Below are 27,466 nucleotides of genomic sequence, written 5' to 3'. Positions count from 1 at the left end.
GTTTGGTTTGCTCTTGAAATCTCTTTTACTTTATATTGGAAACGAATAAGCAGAACTGGTTTGAATTGATCTTAGCACTTTCTTCCCTCCGTGGACCTCCGCACAAATTCTATGTAATAGTTTGGGGTTTTATGGTGGTTGTTGTCGGGTTTTTTTTGTTTTTTGTTTTTTTTGTTTGTTTCATTGATTCTTGTAGCCTCCTGGAAAGGGCAATAGTTGTTATTTTACAACATGAAACCAAAGCAGAAAATGGGCCACCACTCACCAGAGGTGGCAGCATGGGTGAGTGGCAGAACCAGGAAGAAAGTGTAGGTCTGATTTACAGACTCCAAGTTCTGTCTGCCTTGAATGCCAGAATTCCCATTGACCTCAGGGAGGACGCCTGTAAAAATTTACAACTTTCAAGTCGCCTCAAACTAACTCAGTTCAACACTAATCACTCCATTATTCCATGCATAACGTTTACTTACTAGTCTGCACTATATTAACTTATATTTGTTGGTGCTTTTGTAAAAAATTGGTTTCTTTTCCTTTTTAATAGTCTAATATTCTCAAATTTGAGGATAAACTCTTTAAAGTTAGGATAATTCCTAAATCTTCTATTTCTTTCTTTACACATCTGCCCACCCCACACCTCCTCTGCCACTTGCATATATGCACATCCCACTGGTCTTACGAAGACTTCGTCATAGGTTTGAACAGATATTCTATACTTTGTCACCAGTGAGTTCACTAGTCATTTGGTAGCTGTGCTTTGAGACAACGCACGGTTTGTTGTCTTTGTAGAATAAATTAATACCAAGTAAAAGAATAGAGGGACGGGTGACCACCATGCTGACTTCACCCAAAGAGACGGCAGCAGTGCCAATGGCTCTCACAATAGCTTTCTTCTCTGTTGATTCCCACGGTAGCCTCTAACCTTGGACTCCTAAGAGTCCAGTCAGGGAAAGGAGGGCACATCCACACTGCCCCCTGCACCCCCTTCCTTCTTGGATTGGAGAATTGCTTTGGATAAACCCCAAATCAGGAGTTGGCTCTTGCTGAAATTTGCCTGGGGGAGAAATTTGCCCCCATCCTTAGGTTTGGCTTTTGTGATTCCTGGCCTTTCTCATGCTTTCTCGTCCCGTTTTCAGAATGTTCCCACTGGATGAGATATTGTCTCCCTGGCACACTTCCTTGTCATGGGGGATGGTGTCCTGAAGACCCTTGTTTCACATCACCAGGTCCAGGATTGCTATCTTCAGAGAGAAAGGGGTCTGAATAGGTCTGCCTCTCACATTGTCCTGCATCTGGAGTGACAGGAGTTGGGGGAGGTGAATGGGGAGCTGGAAACAAAGCTCTGTGGAACCCGCCAAGGATTTTCAACCCTCTCCCATGATGAGCCCCAGATCGGTGACAAGTGGGAGCATTGCCATTTGCAACTCCATCCATCTTTTTTTGTCTTTCTTCATTTGCATAGATTCGAGCCAGTTAAGCATCAGCCAATACTCTTCTTAAAAATCAGTCTGTAACCCAATTTGTCTCTCTCATTTTTTTTAACTTCTGAAACTACAGCGTACCTACAGATATATCCCTGAACAATTCTATGTGGTTCAGATTTTTTTAGGGGCTGAAATGTTTTGAATGCATGAGGGGAGGCTTATTATTTAAAGGAGAAACCATGATGGCTCTGCTAGCAACTTGAGGCTCTTATTTGTGCTTATCATCAAATCACAGAAGGTAACATTTGGAGTGCCCCTGAATATCATCATTTTAGAGGTAAGAAAATGGAGGTTCTGAGAGGGTCACTGGGATCACAAAGCTAGCAGGAGAACGAGGACCCACATCCTGGGCTCCTGACACCTAGCCCAGTGCTCTTCCTGTCACAGGAACAATGGAGTAGGGCAGAATTTTCCAATTTTGATTCTCCTATATTTTCATTCCTATCTCTACTATTTAAATACATTTTTTAAAAATCCAAAAGCGTGTAATATAAACAGTGTCTTCCCAGAGGTAACCACCATAAAAAATTTAACATACCTTCCTCTAAGTTTCCTCTATGCCTATATGATACATGTACACATACAAACCCCTGTATTTGTAGGCATAAGTACATTTTTAAATAAACCTTTTATTTTAGAATAGCTTTATATTCACAAAAAGTTACAAAAATAGTACGGGGAGTTCTTATTTACCTTATACCCGGTTTCCTCTATTAAGGCCTTACATTAGTATGGTACATTTGTTACAATTAATAAACTACTATTGATGCATTATTATTAACAAATGTACATACTTTATTCTGATTCCCTTTCAGATGCCCTTTTCCTGTTCCAGGATCCACATCACCACATTATACTCACTGGTCATGTCTCCTTAAGCTCTTGGCTGTGGCAGTTTTAAAAACCTTTATTTTTTAGATCACTTCACTTTTGTAACATTATATAGCAACTTTTTCCCCCATAGCTATATTTTTGAACATGTTTCAGGGTGAGTGAGCGAGGCCCTGCCCACCTTTTAATATTGCCGTGGAATGGCTCCCCCGCATCGTTGTCCACTGCCCATGGCAGAGAACACCTGTCTGACAGTGTCACTGAGCCTAGGTGCTGTCTAGAGAATTAGACAGACCCTTCTGCTGTCTCTGAGTTCTGACACTATCAGAGGCAGAGACCTCAGGTGTAAATGGACTGACAGAGCTCGACAACAAACCATGTTACCTGCCCTGTGGTCCTGCTGGCACCCCTCCCCCCCCCCCACCTCTGCCTCTCCCTCCACACGTGTCTCTGCAGGTGTGAGAGCTGATGCTTCTGGTTGAAGCACTTTCCCACGAGGGTCTTGTTCTCGGAGGCCCTGCACAAAACAAGAATTTGGTTAACAGTGTGAACCAACAGTGGGGCAGAGCATTCCCTGTCACTAGCTATTTCTAGCAGTTTCTGCCTTTTCTCTCCCCCTGCAGTGCAGGCTGGACATCCCATTAATATTAGCTGATGAAGACAGAGCTTACAGATCCTTCACAGATTGTTTCTGTCACCTCAGAAGGGCTAATATGTATTTTGAAACAACTTTTTTTTATGTTAACATTTTGCCTCAGGTTTAGTTTTCTGCAGACACCCCTGCGAACATCATCCTCTGATCTGCCTTAAACCTTCCAACTCACAATTAAGCGTCAGACCTCGGCTCAGGTCACGATCTAGCGGTTTGTGTGCTCGAGCTCCACATCTGGCTCTGTGCTGCCCCCACAGAGCCCACTTTGGATCCTCTGTCTCCCTCTCTTTGCCCCTCTCCTGCTTCCTGTCTGTCTCTCTGTCTCTCTCAAAAAGCAAAACAAGAACAAAAGCAGAAAAGACCCCTCCGACTTAAACATTCATCCCTGCCCAGGCCCTGTGCTCTCCACCTCAGCCCTGGCCTCCTCCATTTTGACCCCTCATTTACAGGAGAGCTCCAGGGCTGCCCTGCCCTGCCCTGCCCCAGCCTTACAAATGCACTCCTAGGACTGGCCTTCTCTGACTTGAGACTTAAACCAGAGGAAGGGAAGAAACAGACACTCCCCTTTGTCTTGTTCCGCAAAGCCCCCCAGTGGGCTTCCCACACTGCAAAATAGAATAAATCCTTCCTCAGAAAGGAGCCTGGGAGCCGGAGTTCTTTCCTCCCATGCAGCCTGGGGAGGCCGACAGGAGAGTGTGTGACCCAAGCTTGGGCAGAGGTGCCAGGCTCTGAATGCCTCGTAAGGGAGTCATTCCACTTGGGAAAGTCGTTCCACACACACTCGGCTGGTTTTTCTCACCCAGCACAGAATCTCTGCCAGGTCCCAGCAGGTATTTGAGACACACTTCAAAGGCCCTGCTTTCTCCGTCGCTGCCTCCTTTCCAACATCTCAGAGATGATGGACAACTTGTCCTGAGGTCGATGGTCTGGGACACCTGCACCTGCAGACCTTCGGCTGTCCCTTCTTGCCCCCTCCTTAATGGAGCTCAGAGCCCATTTAGGAGTGGGTGGATGGGCTTGCTGAGCAAAAGGGCTGACAGCTGACAAGTACTTTGCAAAATGTAATTGCCTAATAATAAGTGAGCATTAGAAGGAGGCCTGGGGCCACAGTGTTTTTAGGAAACTCATCTGCACTTGGAGGACAGGAGACATGGAGGTTTCCAGGGCAGGAGAAACTCGGGAAGCCACGCTGGATGGGAGGACCGGGAGGCTTCTCGGGGGATTTGGATGATACTGAAACCCAGATATGGGATAGGAGAAAAAATAGCAACTTTGCTCTCAGGAGGGCGTCTTTACTCTCCCAAATGCTGATTTCATCGACCCAAATCAGGTCTCTGCTCCTGTTTGCTGGGACCTATTTTAAGAGAGTCTTATAAATATACAAAGGCGGAAATGCCTGGGTGGGGGGTGGCAAGAGGATGTGGTTCCACTCTGGGACAGGATCTGACTCAAATCACACCTCTTGCCTGGATTCCAGGCTGTCAGGAGGGAAGCCTCCGAAGTGGTGTTTTGGAAGGAGGTGTGAGAGCAGAACTGGATTGTTCTAACTGTGGCCTAGAGAAGCCCTTGACGGGCTGGATAGCTGGGGTGTCCCGCCAATGCCTGAGGGTGCAGGGCAGAGGGGGCGCTGGGGGTGGGGTGGTGAGAGCAGGGAGGAAAGGACACCAGGAAACCTTTCCTCCACACTCCTGGCGAGACTCATACTCGGCCCTATTTCATCCCTTGCTGCAGGATACCTGCAAAATGACTACTTATGTGTCAGTCCTCCCTTATCTGCTAGGTCCCCGAGTCTTCTCTGAAGATAAGACACCTTGTTGGAACATACCTTTGTTTCCCTCAGGGACCTAAAGAGTTAATCTGTTTGTTGGACTGAAAATTCACACATCTTAGAGCTTGGGGGAAATAGCTTAGGCCCTTACCCGGATTTTTCACCCAAGATGACTGAGGAGTCCAGGGTACTTCAGGCCCTTACCCTGACTTTTCACCCAAGATGACTGAGGGGTCCAGGGTACTTCAGGAGTTTGCTGTATGTCATCTCCAAGGCATTCAACGCAAGCAAGTTTGGGCAGGGATGGAGCACCCAAAGTGGGGCGCCACCGTTTGAGGCTGAGACGAGGCAGCAAAGGGCAGGGCTCCAGATACCCTCCTGGCAAGTCTCTGAAGAACCAGGAGCTCTGCAAACATTTGCCCAGATGCTGACCTGGTTGCCTGCTGGCCTTGTAAGCAATGGAAATGAGAGGACTATTGTGTCAGCTCTTTGAGAGCTTGGTGTGGCCTTTCTGGGGGCTGGGGGAGGTGAGAGATGGGGGGGTAGCAACCATCCCTGATCCTCCTCAGGTTTCTTCCAGCAGTCAGGAAAGCCGCCTGGTCCTAGGTGGTGGGCAGAGGGTGGGACAGGTAAAGAGAGATAAGCAGGCCCTTTCAAGTGCACGGCAGACTCTTTTGTGAGCCATTTATCCCGCCTCCTGCCCTAGGGTGCAACGTGAGTCATTTAATCTAATTGGTTTAATAAGTAAATGATCTGGGTACAAAGAACAGGGGGTTGGGTCTGCGAGGGAGGGGCAGTGCTAGCTACAAACCCTACCTAGGCAGCTTTGAAAAGAAACCTGTTGCCTGCTCTCTAGGGATCAAGATAATTAAACGGGGTGGAGATGCTTGGGGGGAAAAGGGAGACTAGAGAGACCCAGGTGTTGGGGTAGAAGGAGAAGTCTGAGGCCTTGAGGGTGTTATTCATTAAAGTATAAAACTCAGTGGTTTTTCAACTGTCCTCATCCTCTAATCTAGAACACTTTTATCATTCCCAAAAGGAACCCAGGACCCATTTAACAGTCACTCCCTATTTCCCTCACCCCCAGCATTGGCAATCTCTAATCTGCTCTGTGGATTTGCCTAGGGTGAACATTTCCTAGAAATAGGATCACACAATATGTGACCGTTTGTGTCTGGCTTCTTTTACTTAGCACAGTGCTTTCGAGGCTCACCCATGTATTGGAACTTCAGTTTTTAAAATCGCTGAATAGGATTCCATAGTGTGAATAGACTATGTTTTGTTTATCCATTCATCATCTGATGGATGTTTGGGTTGTTTTCACTTTTTGACTATTATGAATAATGCTGCTATGATATTTTCTTTTCTCTTATGCATATACCAAGGGGTAGAAATATGGTTAAGTCTTTGTTTAACATTCTGAGGAACTGCCAGACCGCTTTCCAAAGAGGTCACGCTATTTACATTCTCACCATCAGTGTAAGTGGGTTCCAGTTTCTTTCACATCCTTGCCACTTGTTATTGTCTGTCTTTTTGATGATAGCTCTCCTGGTGGGTATGAAGTGATTCTGTATTTGTTTTGAAATAATTTCTACCTTCTCTTGCCAATTCAGGAAGGTCAGCATTGTCATCCCCATTTCATTTAAAGATCAACTGTTCCAGGGAGGAAAGAAATGTGCTCCAGGTCACAGAGGTGAATTATAAGACGTAAACAGCATACTTTTAAAACTATTGAAGAGATGTCCATGATATTATTGTTGAGGGGAAAAAAGCAAGTTACAGGATAAGATGTGTAGTATAAGCCCATCTATGTTTTAAAAAGACAGGGGTGCCTGGGTGGCTCAGTCGGTTAAGGCTCCGACTTTGGCTCAGGTCATGATCTCATGGTTTGTGAGTTCCAGCCCCACGTCCGGCTCTGTGCTGACAGCTCAGAGCCTGGAACCTGCTTCTGATTCTGTGCCTCCCTCTCTCTCTGCCCCTCCCCTGCTCACGCTCTGTCTTTCTCTCAAAACTAAGTAAGCATAAAAAAATTATTTAAAAATGTACATGCCCATCAGATTGGCAAAAATTTTTAAAGATTAATTGTGTTGCTAATGAAGTTGCTTGGAAACAAAGTTTTAAATAATGTTGGTGACCATGTGAAATTGTTTTCAAACCTTTTTAGAAAGTAATACTCAATTACTGACATTTTAAAAATGCACATTACTGGGGCGCCTGGGTGGCTCAGTCGGTTAAGTGTCCAGCTTCAGCTCAGATCACGATCTCGCAGTTCATGGGTTAGAGCCCCACTTTGGGCCCTGTGCTGACAGCTCAGAGCTTGCAGCTTGCTTCAGATTTTCTCTCTCTCTCTCTCTCTCTCTCTTTCTCTGCCCCCCCCTCAAAAATAAATAAACGTTAAAAAATGTAAAAAAATGCACTTTACTTTGGCATCTCACTTTGGAACTTGATCTGTAGAAATCAGAGCAGCCATACATGCTTAAAACATTGTTTGGTAACAGTTGGATGTCTAGCAGGAGGAAACTAGTTTGCTAAATTATGCTATAGCCACACTGTGGAATACTTTTGCAGCTGTTTTAAAAAAAAAAATGAATTATGTTTTGACCCAGAGAAATGTCCATGGTACCAGTGAGAAGAGCAGTTCCAGAGTAATATGTATGTAACAAGAACCTATTTTTAATTTTTTTAATTTTTTTAATTTTTTAAAATTTTTCCAATATATGAAATTTATTGTCAAATTGGTTTCCATACAAGAACCTATTTTTTAAAACAAAAAACTAATAAATTCTATTAGTGTGTGAGCTAGTAGAGAGATATGGAAGTTTACTTAACTGTTAACATTAGTTATGGTGGGAAGGGGTAGAAGAAGATGAGATACTTTTTAAAAAATATGCTTCTATAGTTCATTTGTGTGAACACTTGGAATTTGTAGGAAACAAAAGGAACTCTGCAATAGAGTTTGTAATCAAAGCAGAATAGTGAATAGTAACGGACACTGGAACCAGAGACCTTGGGTTCAGATCCTGGCTCTGCCACTTTCAGCTATGTGTCCTTGGGCAAATTACTTAACCTCTCTGAATTTCAATTTCCTCAACTGTAAAAGGGAGATAAAAGATAAAAGGTACCTATCTCAAAGGGTTTTTATAAGAATTAAGAGAGATAATATTTGTAAAATGTTTAACATGTGCTAACACATAGTGTTATTTAGACACATAGTGCTAAATATATTCGCTCTTTGTATTGTTATCTCCAGTATTGATTAAGCGTTATTATCTCCAGTATTTATTAAGGAGATATGCTATTCTCCTTTGATCTTTAGAATAACCCCAATAAGGTAAATCCTACTAATATCACTGTTTTAGAGAAGGAAACCAAGGTTTAGAGATTAAGGTTACATAGCTAGATACCATTGCATCTGCCTGTAGAGGTCGTGCTTTTTAACCTTTGTGTGAAAGTATATGGATACTATTAACAGTGACAGCATTTATTCTATAAGTGTCTACCCTGTGCTCGGCATAATGGACAAAATACACGTGGGAAGAAGATAGATTTTATACATATGCAGGCATAATATGTCAAGTGGTAGTAAATGCTATTAAGAAAGATAATGCAGGGTAAGAGAGAAAGACTAATGGGCTTGCAGTACACAGCATCTGTTGTAGGTAGGATGATCAGGAAGGCCTGATATTTGAGCAGAGACTGGAGTGAAGAGAGCTAGCAGGCTATGTAAATACCTGAGGGAGTGTATTTCAGGTAGAGGAAGTGCAAAGACCCTGAGGTACAATGTACCTGGCATGTGGGACAAGCATTTGGAGCAGAATGGTGGTAAAGAGATAGATGAGACCAGGGCAAGGATTTAATCTGTAAGGCATCCTTAGCCAGGTGGCTGTGTCATTTGTTGTCCAAACTGGGACACTTTTGATAGGAAAAGTGGGTGCTGTTAAGAACACTGCAAGGACAACCAGTGTGAACTTGGTCTGTCCCCAGCAAACTTTACTCATAGGTGATCCAAAGGATCTTGGATTATAATGTGAGTTGGGAAGACACTGCAGGATTTTGAGCAGGGAATTGACATGGCCTGACTTAACATTTTAGTGGGGTCACTCCTGCTCTAGACTGTAGGGTATGAGGGTGTGAGCTCAGACACTAGACGAGACCCGATGGTAGGACAGGGGCAGTACAAGTAGAGGAGTCAGAAGTAGGCAGATTTGGGGTTGTTTTTGAAGGTTTGCTGTTTGATTGGGATACGGGGAGAGGAATTGAGAATGGTTCAGATTTCCGACCTGGGCAGTTGGAAGGCTGGAGATGCCATTCACTAAGATGAGAACGATAGGGAGGAGCAGGTTTGGCAGAAAAAGTCAAGACCTGTTAAATTTGAAATGCCTCTCAGATCTCCAAGTGGGGAACGGGAGGAAGTAAATCATATACACAAATGTAGAGTTCAGGGAGCTAAAGCTAAGGTGTGGTCCAGTTTAGATGGTATTCAAAAGGACCTGAGGAGATTAGCAAGGGTGGGAATGTAGACAGAAAAAAAGAAGTAGTCCACAGACTGAGCCCTGAGGTAAGTTCTGCCCTGTGTGGACGTAGGGCAAATGAGAATGCATCTAGCAAAAGGATGGAGGGGTGGCCTGTAGGGAGGGAAGTGGGGAGCACTGGGGGTCATAACTTTCTGCTCCATAAATGTCTGTACTGTGATATTGGGGGAGGGTGGTGTTCATATGCTACTTTTATTTCAGTATAAAGCTGCTGGGTTCCAGTCAGGGAACTGGGTGGGGCTTGGAGAGGGCAAATGGAGACAATCCAGGTTGCCCTGTAAAATCGAGGTCTCCTAGGGGCAATGACTTACTTCCATTCCCAGACCCAGCAACTCCACCTGCTTCCCAGAACACTTACTCTGGACCTGACCTCCAGGGTCCTCTTCTCTAAATTCTGGGAGCCTTATTTGGTGCTTCATTTTGGACCATGTCATGTTACCAAACCCACCCTGCATGTGTCAAGCAGAGTTGTGTCACAGAAAAGGTGCAGGAGGGATACAGGCCTGGGTGTGTGAAAGTCCTGCTCAGCCTGCATTAGCAGCGATGGCAGTGCTGTTGGCCGGGACTCCTTGCTCCTGACCTGGGTTCGCTCCTTTGTTTCCATTTCCTCACTGTAAATGGGTCTCCATAACATTCGTTTTTGTAGAGTTGCAGTGAGGATTAACTGGGACTAAGACTGTGGACTAAGGAACCAAAAAGAACCAATTTGAATCCCAGTCCAGCCATTTACAGAATCTTGAGCAAATCATGTAAACTATTAAATAAATTTTTTTAACGTTTTATTGATTTTTGAGAGAGAGAGAGTGCAAGTGGGGGAAGGGCAGAGGGGGGGGGGGGACAGAGGATCCTAAGTGGGCTCTGTGCTGACAGCAGTGAGCCCGATGTGAGGCTTGAACTCCCGAACCGTGAGATTATGACCTGAGCCGGAGTCAGACACTCAACCGACTGAGCCACCCAGGCGCCCCTCATGTACTCTTTAAACATCAGTTTTATTATTAGGAGAATGGGGAACGTAATACCTTACAGGATATTGTCCCTTGGAAATGAACCCATATAAAATGCCTGGCAGAGTCAGTAGTTAGTCCATCGATAACTACTGAGTACCACAAATACTAAAGTTGCCATCTGTTACCCCATCTACATGGAGCAAATGTTTAATTCATTCATGCACTGAAGTAATCTTTCTAACTGAATGATGGGGGGCAGGGAGATGAGACAACTGAACCTCTGAGAGATTAAGGAACTTGCCCAAGGTCACACAGATAGAAGGTGGCGGGGCTGGGATCCAGTTCTAGATCGTTCTGACTCTGAAAATGGTTATTTTTAATTTATTTAGAGAGGGCACAAGGGGTGGGTGGTGGTGCAGAGAGAGGGAGAGAATCTCAAGCAGGCTTTACACTGCCAGCTAAATCTCATGAACCACAGGATCATGACCTGAGCTGAAATCAAGAGTCAGATGCTTAACTGAGCCACCCAGGCACCCCAACTCTGAAAATGGTTATTAATGCAATACTCGATCACCCTCCCAGAGTCAGGCAAAGCAGCGATGTCAGCATACTAGCTGCTCAGTAAATCTAGTTAACTGACTTCTCATGCAGCTTCCTCTTTCATTTCCCAGGTCTCTCTTTAAAAAAAAAAAAAAAATTTTTTTTTAATCTTTATTTGTGTGTGAGAGAGAGAGAGATAGAGTGTGAGCAGGGGAGGAACAGAGAGAGAGGGAGACACAATCCAAAGCAGGCTGCACGCTGTGGGCTGTCAGCACAACAGCCCGTTGCGGGGCTGGAACTCGTGAACCAGGAGTTCGTGACCTGAGTCGAAGTCAGATGCTTAACTGACTGAGCCACCCAGGTGCCCCTCCCAGGTGTCTCTTTTAAAGCTTCCTTCCCAATATGAGCTATTTAGTGCACCCATCACAACTCTGATAAACTGATCCAAGAAGCCAATTCAAAATAAATAGCAGACTGTGCAGTCTTTGTGCAAAGCCTGTATCTGTTTTTGTGTGGTGGTGAACTCCAGGGAAACCTAGCTCTTGCCTCAGCCCACTCAAGGGAATATTTGCATCTTACTCTACAACAGACTCTTTGAAAGATGGAAAACATATTCCCCTAAGACCTGGGAATGCTAAACAGTTAATAGATTCCCAAGGGTTTTATGTATTACCGGGATACTGACTGCTATCACAGGTCATTAAATATCAAAGTTTATGCTTAGGAAGCCAAAAAATACTCTAAGTTCTCTGTGTCTCACGTGTCTTGGCCAGTACTCCAAGTAAGCGAAAGTTCCTGAAACCATTTGGTATCACACAGGTAAAATGAGAGTCACACAGATCCGAAAGGTTGAAATATTAAACTGTTAGCGGCACGCGGCTCAGTGGTAATAAGTCTCCTACTTGCTTTTCATCTTTGTAGCTTTCTTATAGCATTGGCTTCTTTTCCAAAGTGCTCTGTTACTTTCTCCTTTATTTGGTAAAGGATTGGAGTAGACTGTCCAATTCCTGGGCAGTTTTAATCAGCTGTCTCTTTAGCTATCCTTGAGTGCCTCTTTGGTTCCCACTAGACCTTGTTGATTTGTTTTTTCATCGAGGGACTTTGAGCCAAATCAGGCACACAAATTCAGGTTGAGTGACTGTTGCTTCTCAGCACAGTCTACTCAGCAAAAAGTGGGTAAGTTGAGCTGCTCACTCAACTTTCAGTAGTGCTCGTGATAATTCTAGGAATGTTTACCCTGTGAGTTTTCTTTGATTTGCCAGGGTGGTCACTTTCAAATTCTTGGCTTCCTCCCGCATCTCCATATGTCCTCTGGGGGGGGTGGGATTTCAAAATATTTGGCCTAGCAGTGATTCCGTCCCCACTTCTAGGTATGGTTTGGGCAGTCACTTCTGTCCAGACATGGTGGTAGGCCTGGATTGGCCTGCTGGCTCAGGCAATGAGTGGTGGAAGAAATTGTTGGGGTGTAGGGGCTGAAGGCAGGCAGGGCGTGAGACAGAGGTCCTTGGAATGAATTTTTATCCTCTGTGCATCTTTAGCCAGCCCTCTTGTTAATCTGGCTACAAATGGGCTAGATAGCATTGTATAGATTACTCATGTTTGGTCATTTCACTAGTGAATGTAGCAAAATTGGTGAGGTTAAGGACAATAGAGATCTGTGAAACTGATAATTTAGTGTCGAATAAACAATGTGACTATTTGGCCTGAGCTTCCAGGAAAGATTAACTGTTTCAAATATTCTGTTGCCTTGGTTACACCACATAGCCTGTTTGGGGGTTCAGGAAATTTGGTCACTGACACATCAAATAACCAGTCGACTTAATCAAGTGTTCACTTTCTTATTTATTACACTTTTACCTTTAGACATAGAGCTGGTGCTTTGATTGTGTGGGATATAAAAACCGTATACTGAATAGTTTAATCAGCCATCCTAAGACTCAATGTTTTCTTGCATTTGTGAAGTTACGAGCAGACTGGTAGAGATTGTATGGTATTGATGGTATGATCATATGGTGTTATGACCAATAGTGTCTAAGCTAAAGTATAAATTTTAGTAATTACACTGCAGTCCAGGGAGCAGATTCTTATTTTGAAGGTAGAAAACAAATATCAACTCAGCTATTGGTGCTCCTACTTAGCCTTTTTTTTTTTTTTTTACCAAGTCTAAATTTCTTTCTATTCCCAAATATACTTGTACTTGTCCATTTACTTTAATTTTTTAAGTTTATTTATTTTGAGAGAGAGAGGGAACGTGTGCAAGTGCACGTACACGAGTGGAGGAGGGGCAGAGAAAGCGGGAGAGAGACAATCCCAAGCAGGCTTCTTGCTGTCAGTGCACAGAGCCCAATGTGGGGCTCGATCTCATGAACCATGAGATCATGACTGGAACTGAAACCAAGTGTAGGACACTTAACTGACTGAGCCACCCAGGCTCCCGTTGTCCATTTATTTAAAAAAGTTTTTTTTTAATGTTTATTTACTTTGAGAGAGAGAGAGAGAGAGAGACAGAGTGTGAGTGGGTGAGGGGCAGAGAGAGGGAGACCTAGAATCCGAAGCAGGCTCCAGGCTCTGAGCTGTCAGCACAAATCCTGACGTGGGGCTCAAACTCACAAACTGCAATATCATAACCTGAGCCAGAGTCAGACACCCAACTGACTGAGCCATCTAGGCGCCCCTCCATTATTTTAAAAAGTAGTTGTTAATCTAGAGAAAAGAGCATTTTTTCCTTCTATGTAGAGTGTTAATAGATAGCATGGCAAAGTAGTAGTTAATGTGCTTGTGGATATATCTACATATTTAGGTTAAGTATTTTTCGTAATTAGAGAACAGAATATAATAAAAACAATAAAAAATATTTCATTAAGGGGCACCTGGGTGGCTCAGTTGGTTAAGCGTCCAACTTTAGCTCAGGTCATGATCTCATGGTCCATGAGTTTGAGCCCCACATCAGGCTCTGCACTGGTGGTGATAACCTGCTTGGGATTCTGTCTCTCTCTCTCTCCCTCTCTCTGTCTGTCCCTTCCCCACTTGTGTGCTCTCTCTCTCTCTCTCTCTCAAGGAAAAAAAAAAGATATTTCAATGAAATCCATTAGTCATTTATTGAACATCTTCCATGTTTAAGCCTGTGCCTACAGGACGGTCAAAGGTGTGACACAGCCTCTGCTTCCAAAGAGCTCAGAAAGCCTTCCTTTATACAATCAGATTCTAGATTTAGAACAGCCTGGACCCAAACTAAACTAGCAGGCTCTCAGATACTCAGAGAAACTTGTTCCCCAGGTTGTCTCTTTAGACCACAACCCTGTTTCCACAAGAGGGGCTATGCTCAGTCCTAGGATTCCAAATGACAAAATGCTACATTCCACCTCCTTCCCCCACCCAGTACTGCTTGTGTGTCCGTTCATCAGGTTCATAGCCTGGGGACAGTCTCACACTTTAGCAGGTTAGTTATGTGGTCTGAACTGAAGACTCCTGATCCAGAAGAGAGGAGACCTGGGTTCCAGTCCTGGTTCTGTCTCTAGCTTGGTTTGCGACCTCTGGCAGTGAACCCAGTCTTTCAAGCCTTCAATGCTCTAAAATGCAGAATGTTGGGACACCTGGGTGGCTCAGTAGGTTAAGTGTCCGATTCTTGATTTCAGCTCGGATCATGATCTCACAGTTTGTGGCTTTGAGCCCTTCATCAGGCTCTGTGCTGACAGTGCAGAGCCTGCTTGGGATTCTGTCTCTCCGTCTCTCTCTGCCCCTCTGTCTCTCTCTCTCTTTCCTCTCTCTGCTCCTCCCCCTCCCCTGCTCCTGCAAGCCCACACACTCTCTCTCTTTCTCTCAAAATAAATAAACTTAAAAAAATGTAGAATGTTGGGGCTCGCAGTGATGATTTCTAAGCTTTCCCACGCTATAACACTTCTTACATTCATTCTCTTTTTTTTTAAACTGAGGTTAAAATGAATTTGATGGAGTATTGCTTTCAAAGTCTCTGACGAATGATTGCTTTACCTCTCATTCCAAGAAATGTGTTTTCAACATTGTCTCTCTGTATGAGTCTGGAACTTTTCCTGAGGATATTCTAAATAATCAACTCTCCCATCTTTTACATATTCTGTAAAGTCTCTTAAGTATTGGAACTAACTCCATGTGTCTGTGTCTCTAATACTTTCAGCTATATCTGCATTTTATGTGCCCCTCCTTTAAAAATATAATGACTCTCAGACAAGTTCCATTTTTGTTTTAGGAATAACAGAGGCGTCTGGCTGGCTCCATCCATATAGAGCATGCGGCTCTTGATCTCAGGGTAGTGAGTTCAAGCCCCACGTTGGGCATGGAGCCAACTTAAAAAAAATTTTTTTTTAAAGGAATAATAGTCAATTGTTCAGAGTTCAGCTCTTTTCACATGGAAAGTTTGGAAAATCCCCATTATAAGTCTGCCCCCTTCGTCCCACCCTTCCACTACCACGACACCCCTGCCCAAGCTAAAACCACTCAGATTCTCTTTCCTGGGAATTTGAAATCTGAGCAGAGACACAGAGAACTATTTGGAGCAGTCATGGGTTGGTTACTGAGATTCCAATCACTACGCTGGTTCTTGGCCTTTCTGGGGGCTGGTGGTGTAGTTCTCTCTGATTCTGTGAGCTATTCTCCAGTCATTTCCAGAATTACTTTTGGCCTAAGTTAGGAAAGAAGAGAGGCAAGGAAGGAAGATAGGCAGGTCCATGATGCTAACTAGAACAAGGTATAGTGAAGGACCAGTTTTTCCAGTTTTTGTTTTTAGTTCCCAGTCTGTCACTGACTGACGTGGTCATACTACATATTGCCAGGATGCAGCATTCAGAACACCCAAAAATGATCTATACCATGTTCAGTGAGATGACTCCACTATCCTATATTGATGTTCCAGCAATGTCAGATTGCACTAAAAGGTTCTAACTGCTTACTCAAAGTTTCTGTACCTATGTCATCGAGGATTAGCATTGGTACTGAACTGGAGTTTCTAAGAGACCAGGGAACTTAACCTCTGTCTGAAGCCAGGAGGTGTTGAAATTGCCCATTTCCACATAGGCAAGTGAACTAGGACAGTTGCTGGGTAAAGCCCTACTGTGGGCCCACTCAGAAGTTCTGCTTTTGACCCTAACTTGTTGGCTGGGATTGCTCCAACCTGATTCCACCCACCCACCCACCCACCCACCCTTCCTCCTCCTTCCACTCACTGTCCGCAGACTTCTTGTATTCTCTGTCAAACAAGAAGTTTGCTACCATGTTTCTACTGAGAGGATAGCAGCCTGCCCCCCACCCCCTCCTTGGCCTGTCTCTGGAAGAATGGACAAAGGTTTTAGCAGTTTAAAAAAGAGTGCCCTGGAGTGCCTGGGTGGCTCAGTCAGTTAAACGTCTGACTTCAACTCAGGTCGTGATTCCACGGTCGGTGGGTTTGAGCCCTGCGTTAGGCTCTGTACTGACAGCTCAGCCCAGAGCTTGCTTCAGATTCTATGTCTCTCTCTCTCTCTCTCTCTCTCTGCCCCTCCCCCACTCACACTCTGTCTCTCAAAAATGAATAAATGTTAAAAAAAATAAAAAATAAATAAAAGAGAGTGCCATATGAAAAGAAAAGAAAAGAAAGCAGGGACTCAGATACGTGTACATCCATTTTCATTGCAGTATTAGTCACAATAGCCAAAAGGTGGAAACAACCCAAATGTCCATTGACAAATGAATGGAAAAACAAAATGTCTGTACATTCAATGGAATATGGTTCACCCATAAAAAGGCCGGAAATTCTGTCATGTGTTGCAACATGGATGAACCTTGAAAACATTATGCTAAGTAAGCCAGACACAAAAGGCCAAATATATGATTCACTTACATGAGGTATCTAGCATAGTCAAATTCACAGAGACAGAAAGTAGAATGATGGTTGCCAGAGACTTGGGGGAGAGAGGAATGGGGAGTTAGTGTTTAAGGGGTACAGCGTTTCAGCCTGGAAAGAGCAAAAAATTTTGGAGTTGATGGTAGTGGTGGTGGTGGTGGTTGCATAACAATGTGAATGCACTTAATGCCCCTAAGCTATACACTTGAACATGGTTAAGATGGTAAATTTTATGTTAATTATGTTTTACCATACACACATGGAGATTTGGAAATTACATTTTTGAAAGAGAGAAAGAGGGCCTAGGAGAGAGCTTTCTTAGAGGTAGCTTTGGGTTCTTGACACATACGACGTTGTGAGTGCCCACAGGTGTTGAGACAGCCTTCGGCTGGTTCGCTTCTTGGAACATCAGGGCCAGTGTCTGTCAGTTCATTCAAGCCCTAGTCCAGAGTTGTCGCCAGAAGACACCTAATTAGTTCTGTGATGATCAACAGGCCAGGCCCCTCCTGTAGCCCTCCTTGTCATTCATTCATTCATTCGTTCGTTCGTTCGTTCGTTCATTCCACAGGCATCAAGTGCCTGATCTCTACAATGGGAATATAAAATCAGGCCCAGGTAGTGTAACCCCTCTCTGAAGCTGGGAAACAGCTAATTTCAACTGATTTATACGGAGGGAGTATAATAATGAACAAGACCTAGTTCCTGCCAGCACAGTGCTAATTTTCAGCCCTTTCCTCAACTGGGCTCAGTCAGAGTGCTCCCTGTAGGCCACTGAATGCCAAGCAGCCACAGATGAGCACTGTGCTGTGATGCACAGCCTTGAACAAGAATCAGAGGCCTAGGCTCTAGCCTGGCCTTAGCACTGGCTTCTGTTTGACATTAAACAAATCTGTTAATCTGTCTGTGGTCTCTGTGGCCCCTCAGCAACATGGAGATGCCTCACGGGGTTGGGATAAAAGTAAGAACGAGACCAAGAGTGTGAAAGAGCTCTGATATATAACATTAGATGGGTTGGTTGGGGGTGGGGGATGGGGGGGGGAATGAATAGCTGACGCAGGGGTGGGGCAAACACACAACTCAGGCCTCTGCCGTTGGTCGGTCTAACCTGTGAGGTTCCTTGACAATGATGTTTTGTGGAAAGGAGGAAAGTAGGGTCCCCACATTCTTTTCTGGGAGAGCAGAGTTACCGTCACCCATGCCCTCTGTGTCCTATTCTTTGCCTCTTTTTCCCCCAAACAGGTTACAACCAACCTCAGCTTGGCTTTAGTAAGTCACCTTCATCAGCCCTCCCAAATCCAGCAGCTGGCAGCCCTTCAGATCAGATAATGTATCTGATGCATTTTCAGGCCTGGTGCAGAAAAGAGAAGGGGCTCAACAAGGTACATAAAAGAGTGTTGTTATTATTATTATTATTATTATTATTATTTTAGGTTTATTTATTTATTTGAGAAAGACAGAGACAGTGCAAATGGGGGAAGGGCAGAGAGAGAGGGAGACAGAGAATCCCAAGCAGGCTCCAAGCTGCCAGCACAGAGCCTGATGCGGGGCTCAAATTCACGAAAACTGTGATATCATGACCTGAGCCGAAACCAAGAGTCAGACGCTTAACCCACTGAGCCTCCTAACTGCCCACGGCCTCAACCTTCTTATCTGTAAAATGGGAATAATTAATACCTACCTCAAAGGATTGTTACGAAGGTGAAATAATGCATTTCAAGTGCTTAGCACACAGACTGGCCTGAACAAATGCATGGATGTTAGCTATTGTGGTTATCCTCTGTTAAATGCACAGGGTGTACTAACCTGTTCAGTGGGTTGAGTGGGTTAAGGCATGGAGGAGCGCTCTGTAAACAGTGTTATTCCCCTCCCAGCTCCCTTTTGGCATTTATGCAGCAATCTTCATAATTAATATCATTATTATCAAATATTCCCACTTCTCCCCTCTTGTCTCATTAGCTGGCTGGATGGGGCTTGCTCTTCTCTTTTTCAAAGCTCTTCTTCCCTCCCAGTCTTTCTTCCAGGCTTTGTTTTTTTCCTTCTGGTTTCTACTTTTTCTTTCTATAACACTTTCTGTGTGCCGGAAGGTCCTCCAAGACCTTTAACTACGGAAACCACCCCTCCCCTCAAGTAGGGATGGGGCCACCTCCACCCATTCAGGAAAGAGATCTTGGGATCTGGGATCTTAGGCCTCTACTGCTCCCCCCTCCCACCTGAAAAGAAGTAGAAGGAAGAGCTCGGCCTTTTGACTAGCTCCTGGGCTGTTGTTCTCACTGTTGGGGCTTCCATAGGCAATATCAGATCTTCAGGTGCGTCGTGGGGATATTTCTGCTGAAACTACTCCATTGTCTTTTTACAGAACTGGGGTTTTCCTATACCTGTTCTGCTTCTCTTGAACTATTTGGGACCCTGACGGCCATTTCCCTTATCCCAGAATAGTTTGCAGAGCGTTTCACCTAAGGTTTCTACAAGCCTGGAAAATCATCAAGCAACGTCATCTCATTCACATCCAGTTAGCCTAGCTGTCTAGTGTGGGTCTGTTTGCATAAAGCAAAACTGGCTTGTGCACGCCCTGCCTGTGCACACAGGTGTGAGCGCCAGGACACAGACATGTTGGTCCTCATGTCTCAGTTTGTACTTTTCTTTTTTTTTCCTCTCTTTTTTAAAAAAATATTTTATTTATTTTTTCCCCAGCCCCTAAAGATTTTATTAAAAAAAATTTTAAGTTTATTTATTTATTTAGAGAGAGAGCAGGGGAGGGGTAGAGAGAAAGAGAATCCAAAGCAGGTTTGTGTTGTCATTGTGGAGCTCAACACCGAGCTCAGTCTCACAAACTGAGATCACGACCTGAGCTGAAATCAAGAATCAGAGGCTTAACCCACTGAGCCACCCAGGTGCTCCTATAGATTTTATTTTTAAGTAATCTCTACACCCATCATAGGGCTGAAACTTACAACCCCAAGATCAAGAGTCACACGCTCCACCAACCAAGCCAGCCAGGTGCCCCTCAGTTTGTACCTCTCTATGTATTGCAGTAGTTAGCAGAGTTCTGAGTATATAACAAGTGCTCAATACATGCCTGGTGATTTGTTTGTTCACTGATTCATTTATTCACTCTTTCCCAGCCTGCTAATTGCTTACTCTTGAGCACTGCGAACTTCTGTGAAATGCAAGCTGGTGCAGCTACTCTGGAAAACAGTATGGAGGTTCCTCAAAAAACTAAAAATAGAACTACCCTATGACCCAGCAATTGTACTACTAGGCATTTATCCACGGGATACAGGTGTGCTGTTTCGAAGGAACACATGCACCCCCATGTTTATAGCAGCACTATCAACAATAGCCAAAATATGGAAAGAGCCCAAATATCCATCGATGAATGAATGGATAAAGAAGATGTGGTATATAGACATACAATGGAGTATTACTCGGCAATCAAAAAGAATGAAATCTTGCCATTTGCAATTGCGTGGATGGAACTGGAGGGTATTATGCTAAATGAAATTAGAGCAAGACAAAAATCATATGACTTCACTCATGTGAGGACTTTAAGAGACAAAACAGATGACCATAAGGGAAGGGAAACAAAAATAATATAAAAACAGGGAGGGGGACAAAACAGAAGAGACTCATAAATATGGAGAACAAACTGAGGGTTACGGGAGGGGTTGTGGGAGGGGGGATGGGCTAAATGGGTAAGGGGCACTAAGGAAATCATTGTTGCACTATATGCTAATTTAGATGTAAATTTTAAAAAATAAAAAATAAAATTAAAAAAACAAAGTACAGAATCAGAAAAAAAATTAAAAGTTAAAAAAACAAAAATATAACATCAAAATTTTAAAAAATAAATAAATTGAAAAGAAAGGTTAAAAAGAAAGAAAGAAAGAACAAAAGAAAGAAAGAAAGAAAAGAACCCAGGAAGGGAAAGGATTGTCCCACATTTTCCTCCACGTTCAGAAGCTTGTCTGTGTCCTCATCCAGAAAGACTGGAAATGACAAGCCTAGTAGCTTCTGTTGTGATCTGAGGGATCCTAAGACTACCTAAGTGGCCCTTGTGTAGGTACACCAGAGGGTGAAAACACCTCTTGAGTTGGCTTGGGCCAGTCTTAGAAGTCCTGGACCCTGTTACCTCTAGGTTTTCCTGAAACCATCCCATTTCATCAAGGGTCTTCAGTCAAAATTCCTCCTGGACAGAAATGTGTTTGTGGCTGTAATTGTCCTGTCGACACTGACTAGCAAATGGGGGCTTAAATGTTGTGGGGGTTTTTGTTTTTGTTTTGTAATAATGATGATGACGGTATCCTAGAGGTGCCTTGGGACCTGGCCAAACCTTCTGGGGCCTCTACTGATCAAACCCATAGCTTGGGGAACGGAAAGTTACGGGCTGGGCTGTGTACAGACAGACTCTACATTCCCAGAGCAGCAGCAGCATAATAGAAAGGGCATTTGCCCTCTCTATCTCCTCTCCTCATCTACCCCCTTAGAGTTTTATGCTTGAATCTGGATGTTTGAGTGAACAGGAAGTACTGGCAGCAGAGCTGAAATATACAAGTACATATTTGGCACAGCTCTGATGCCTTCTTTTGCCCCCCCCACTTTAGGTGGCACCCAACAGGGCAGTAGGTACAGTCCCTTGCATCTTGCTGGCAAGCCTCGACCTGCCAGCAGCCAAAACCATTACAGCAGCTCAGGTGCTAGCTTGGCTGGAAGCTTGGGAGCAGCTGGCTGTTCTGGTTCCTGAGCTCGGCTCTAAGCAGCAGCAGCTTGGCAGTGGGGGTACAGGGCAGTGGGGGAAGAGGCTCATCAGGCCCTACCTGTATCTATCTGCTCACCAAAGAGGAGCTAGGGAGACACTGGGACCCCACCTCTCTCCTCTCCTCATTACCTGCCCCTCCCCAGCCCCACCACACACCTGTGCTGTGAGGGAGACTGAGACAGACTGAGCAAACCACTTGTAATCTTCCTCTGGGCCAACCCCTGCTTGCCGACACAAAGCTGGATTGTTTTTCCTCATGTTGGGAAGGAAGAAGCTCAGAAAACAGGAAGAGGGGAGCAGGCTTATGTACAGATACATCTATGTCCAATTCTCAGGTGTTTGGGGATATTTGGGTCTCCACACTCCCTCTTGCTTTTCTTTGGCTTATATGGAGAGGTGTTAGTGGCCAGGTTAGAAAGAGAAAGGAAATAGTCTGGGGAGTGGGGCTTGGCAGGTGGGGGTGGTGAGGCAGAGATAATTAGGGAGGGGATAGTTTGGTGATTAAATGGGTGTCTGACACCAGGTGATAATGATGGTGGTGGAGGTGGATGGAAATTCTCAAGTGTATTCAATAGAGACTAGTGGAATTAAGGACACAGCCTTTTGTCCTCAGTTCAAATACTGGTCTCTTTCACTACCTCTGACTTTCAGCAAGATTTTTAACCTCTAAGCCTTGTTTTCCTGTAGGCTTGTATTAAATGCAATTTTCTATATTTCACTTAATATAAGTATATATATGTATATATGCCTCCCACACAAATGTTGACTGATAAGGTTACATTAATAAGAAGTTCTCTTGCATCATGGTGTCATGGGCTGGAAAGGAAAGATTAAGCCTCACAGCTCTGTCTCTGCCACTGGAGCTTTGTGTTGGCCTTAGAGACTCCCTCCCAGGTGACAGTCCCTGGTTTCATCCCTGATTGTGCTACTGCAAGTTTCTGGTAGGGTCCAAGCCCTGCTGGCTTCTAGCCATAGCAGCTTTGTTCTGCTGAGGACATGTGACTGGCTCTCAAGTGCACTCCAAGGTCAGAGCTACAGTCTTGCTTTTTTTGTCCTAGGACTCAGTGCTGGTTGCTGGCATTTATGGAACTGTGCCCTGGGTGTCATGACCTCTTATTCCCTTGGCAACCTCTTGTTCTCTGGATTTCATCACCTTTTCTCTGCACAGACGCTGGGCATGTAAGCAAAGTTGCTGCACTCACCCTGGACCTTTGGGTCCTTTACATCTGGTGGAGCCTGTGGGACCAGCCCTCCTGGCTCTTCCTTCAGTCCCACCTTCCCACTGGCCTAGAGGGGGGGTCAGTCTTCCCCTCTTAAAAAAGTGTTTTAGGGGCACCTGAGTGGCTCAGTCGGTTAAGCGTCGACTTCGCTCAGATCATGGTCTCACAGTTTGTGGATTCGAACCCCGCGTCGGGCTCTGTGCTGACAGCTCAGAGCCTGGAGCCTGCTTCGGATTCTGTGTCTCCCTCTCTCTCTACCCTCCTCCACTCACACTCTGTCTCTCTCTCTCAAAAATAAATAAACAAAAAAAAAGTGTTTTAGTTCAGCAAACATGCTAGCCCTTTTCGGCGGAGCCCTGCCCAAGGCTGGAAATGGAGCTTCAGAAATCCTATTTCCATTGGCCCTGCCTCTTTTAGACATTTACTCTCAGCTCCGCCTTTCCTGTTGACACCCAGCCTACGCTCTCCATCTTAGTAAACAGCAACTCCGGCCTTCTAACTGTCCAGGTCCAAAAGCTTCAAGTCATTCTTGATTCCTCACCTCATATCCAATCCATGAGCAAGGCCTGTCAGCTAGACTTTCAAAGTCTTTCCAAAATCTGCCTGAGCAGCGAGGGACTTCCTTTCTTCCTGGTGTAAATGTCCCTGTTGACCATATGACATATTGCCAAGAGAGGCCAGAGGTCAGGAGAAATGAATGCAAGTTTCAGATCTGCAACATCGTGATGGGTAGTAAAATAATAGGCTGCAACCTGTTCATTGCTTATTATGTTCCAAGTACTAAGTCCTTAAGGTGGATTATCTTATTCACTGTGTGACCATGGACTGATGACTTCACCTCTGTTTCTGTTGTTCCATCTCTAAAATGGAGAGGACAGCAGTCCATGGGGAGGCTGTGAGGATGCAGTGAAATAACATACGTGACAGTCTTTGAAAAAAGCAGCAAGGGATATATGTATCCCATATTTTTCTCAAAGAGCCAACATGATCATCTTCAGGCCTTTGAAGAGTTCACATTGCATAGAAGAGGGATGTTGGCAAAATTCCAGCTGATGGTGAATTTGATAGCCCAGCTTTGTGAGGGCAGAATGTGAGGCCCATGGTGGTGCTTTATCTGTCACCTGAGATCGGGGTGTCTGTCTCCTGGCACAAATGTGACACCTGCTGCAGGGGAAACAGGCCCTGGCAGCTGGCACTCTGGGAGGAGAGGTCTGGCCAGGAGCAGGAGGAGTTCACTTATCAGAAGGCAAGTGACAAGTGTCAATAGTTAAATCAGCACATTCTTTAGATCCAAGTTCCCCCCCAGGGGGCAAATCAATGCCTGGGTATCCACTAGCAGGGTTAATACAGAGGCAAAGGCACGGGAAAAGGGGTTGCCAAATGGCCAGCACACAGCCCAATGCCTGCTATGCCCTTGGTGGATATTAATGGAGGGAAGGATGGGCAGTGGGCGGGGAACAGAAGGTAATACCCAGGAAACAGATGCAGTATTATCCGTTGTTCCACTGCCACTGAGTTCCTGCTGGCCCACAGCCTGCTTGCTTCTCTTACAAAATTGTCCAGGGCCTTGAACTTGTATCTGACTTCCAGGTCCCAAACCCCAAACTCATTGAGGAAGGAATGCTTGTTGAGTACTTACAGTGTGTCAGATTACTTGCTCAAGCAGTCAGTCACCATTTATAAGCAGTAGATAGACAATTGGGTCTGACCCCGAAGACTTGCTTCTCTTTCTCCTATACTCTGAAGTCAGCAAAGGGAATTTTCTATTCCTGAGCTTACTAAAGCTTGGGCTGTTGACTGCCCCATCTCTAAGTATCTCAAAGCCATCCCAACACCTGTGACCAGGGGCAGGGCCTGGTTGGGTTTAACCTTACTGATCCATCCCCTTTCCCACAGTTGATTTGTCCTTGCTCACTCAGAGAACCACCTCTTACCTTCTTTTACAGAGACATAGAGCCAGACACTAAAGGTGATAAAGACAGATTTTATTCAGTACATCACGATATAGGAAAGAGACCTCAGGAGAGAACTGAACTCAATTCCCAATACAGCAAAGGCAGCGGGGGGTTTATAGCCAGCATGCAGAGTGAGGGCGGCAGGAGATGGAAAATTACTAAGGGGGAGACATCAGGGTAGGGGGGTTCTTGCTAAAGGCAGGCTGAGAACTTATATATCAGGGATCGGAGATGAGGAATTGATCAGTTATCAAGGATAATCAGATATCAAAGGTGGGGGAACTCCCGATAAAAAGACTTAATGGGATTCTTGGGGCGCCTGGGTGGCTCAGTCGGTTAAGCGTCTGACTCGATTTCGGCTCAGGTCATGATCTCACGGTCATGAGAGTGAGCCCCGAGTTCAGCTCTGAGCTGGGCATGGAGCCTGCTTGGGATTCTCTCTTTCTCTCTGCCCCTCCCCCGCTCTTGTGTACCCTCTCTTTCTCTCTCTCTCTCAAAAACAACAACAAAAGACTTCACAGGATTCTTCCTAAACACTGGACTGGGCCAGCAAGGACAGGGCCCAAGGAAGAGGCCTACTCAAAAGGAGGGCTCAGAGGAGCCTATCCAAAATTTGGTCAAGGAATCTTCATTGCTTCCCAGCAAATGCCAGGACAGGGCATTCTGAAGACCCACAATGATAGTTCACTGATTTCAGGTTAAGTTGTCTCACCTTTGGTGTGACTTCCAAGAGTCAGAGAATTTTTCTGGAACTGAAAACTAGTCTGAGAAAGGATGTGCATTTGAGACATACTGTAACTCACATCACTAGGGGAAGTACTGTTTTTATTAGTATTTCCTCACAACTTTGTCCAGAGGTAGATGGCTTTTCATTCTAAGAACAAAGTCAAGGAAGAGATGACCCAATCATTCAAAGGCAGAAGCAAGGACTGCCCACCCCTCCCCACAGTGTGACTCACTCCCTACCCAGGCACTGAAGCTCCCCAGCCACCAGCCAGCCACTCCTTGGGCTTGGCAAGGGATCGGGCTCTTAGATTAGTTGTGTCTGAGTTGGTATTAACAGATGAACAAACAGCTCTCTCCTGAGCTCATCCAGAAATCTAGGGTGTAGGTCTGGGAGCATTCTTTCTCTTCCTCCCTCCCATAGCCTCACCTCACTTCACTGGCCCCAGAATCCTGCTTCCTCAGAACATCCCCCTGCACTGAACTAGTCTGACCTGTTCCTGACTGCCAGCTGGCCAACCATGGAAACAGGAGAGACCTTGATGGCAGAGGGATAAACCTGCAGAAGTCCCCATAAACATAACATGAGCAGAGGTTTAACGTCTGTGCAGAAACCCCGAGACACAGATCCCCAGCTGAGGCCTCTGCCCCTGGGACTCTTTCAATGTCTGTGCCAAAAATGCCCACAGGAGAAAATGCTGGCTTTTGAGACAGGGAGGCTCTGTGTTCTGATCCTGGCTTCGAAACAACTCAGTCGGTTAAGCGTCTGACTTTAGTTAAGGTCATGTCATGATCTCATGGTTTTGTGGGTTTGAGCCCCGCATTAGGCTCTGCACTGACAGTACAAAGTCTGCTTGGGATTCTCTCTCTCTCTCTGCCGGTTCCCAACTCTCGGTGTCTGTCTTCTTCAAAATTAACTAATTAAAAACAAAAACTAACTCTGTGACTTTAAGCTCTGAGCTGCTCTTCCCCATCTGTAAAATGGAGGTAATCAGATCTGGCATATCTCACAAGATCCCAAAGGGCCGCACCAAACATAACTATAAGAAAAGCATCCCCCCACCCACCGCAATCTCCCTGCTAGAGTCAATTACATAAACACTTATGCAAAATGTTGATGTCCACCTTCTGCCGGCGCCACATTCATAGACTCTGCTCTTTTCTCTCTGTCTGGTTTGCTGTATCTCTACTGGTGCTCACATAGGGGTTCCTATGACACTTCTGCTTTGGGCCAGCTATTGGCTCCCAGTGGTCAGGGACCGTGAGTCTAACTTCTTTTGTGCAGCACCCACTGCAGTGTCTGGGAGCATCTTGATAGAGCTGTTCGAGAGAGAGTAGTAGCCCACTGGGAATCTGAACGCTTGAGTTCCAGGCTTAGCCTTGTTGCTATTTGGTGAGTGAGCCTAGAGAAGTCATTTGACCAGCTGGGGTCCCATTTTCCTCATCTGAAATGATGACCAGATGATCTTGAAAGCCTCTGCTAGCTCTTAATAGTCTATGATTTGGGTTCATGGCCAGCAGTGATTTGGTTTCACATATTCAGAGTCTGATAGTCATGCTCAAGTGGTCTCTGTGTCACATGGGGAGGCTCTGACCCCCCCAGTGCTGATCCATTGAACCCTGATTCTTCTACACCCTCTCCCTCAGCACAGCTCTTTGCTCCTTGACTCCTTGCTTGCACCCCCAAAAGTGTCCTGTTCCCCCTCATTCTCACCCAGTTTGGCTTTTAGCCTTCCCAGATGTGTGTTAGCCAACCCGTTGCAGATTCTTCGGGGTGTAGACATCAGCTTCCAGATAAACACAGGAGTAGTGAGGCCTCTAATCTTCTCTCTCCAGCATTTTATAAATTCGTTTGACATGTACCAAGTCCTGGCCCACCCTTTCCTGCCTTCCCACCTCTGGTTCCATCTAGCAGCTCATTGATAATGATGGGCCAGGGGGAGGGCCTCCCCACCAACTAGACAGCACTGCTGTCTCCCTGGCCTTAGAGGAAAGAAAGGGACTGAGCTAGAAAGGGAACCCATGCAGGAGCAAGCTTATTTCCACTACCTTTCACAACCATTTTCCCACAGCGGCCTTTGGGAGAAATCGGCCTCAAGAGGCAACTGGGGAAGAGGCAACCTGTAGCGCTGGACAAACTGCATGGACAAATGGACAGTGTTCCTTTTCACCTGGCCTGGCTCCTTCTCTGATTATGGAAGACAGCAAAT

At 45.2% G+C, this 27,466-nt stretch overlaps 1 protein-coding gene across 2 annotated transcripts in view; it reads left to right on the top strand.

Moving 5' to 3' along the window:
- The window catches only part of B4GALNT3 (beta-1,4-N-acetyl-galactosaminyltransferase 3), a 138,500-nt gene that overhangs the window by 46,155 nt on the left and 64,879 nt on the right, over positions 1–27,466 (top strand). The window lies entirely within an intron of this gene.

This window comes from Acinonyx jubatus, chromosome B4 (genome assembly GCF_027475565.1).
Source record: "Acinonyx jubatus isolate Ajub_Pintada_27869175 chromosome B4, VMU_Ajub_asm_v1.0, whole genome shotgun sequence".
Lineage (NCBI taxonomy): Eukaryota > Metazoa > Chordata > Mammalia > Carnivora > Felidae > Acinonyx > Acinonyx jubatus.
Note: the sequence above shows the minus strand (reverse complement) of the source record. Positions and strands in the feature narration are given on the sequence as shown.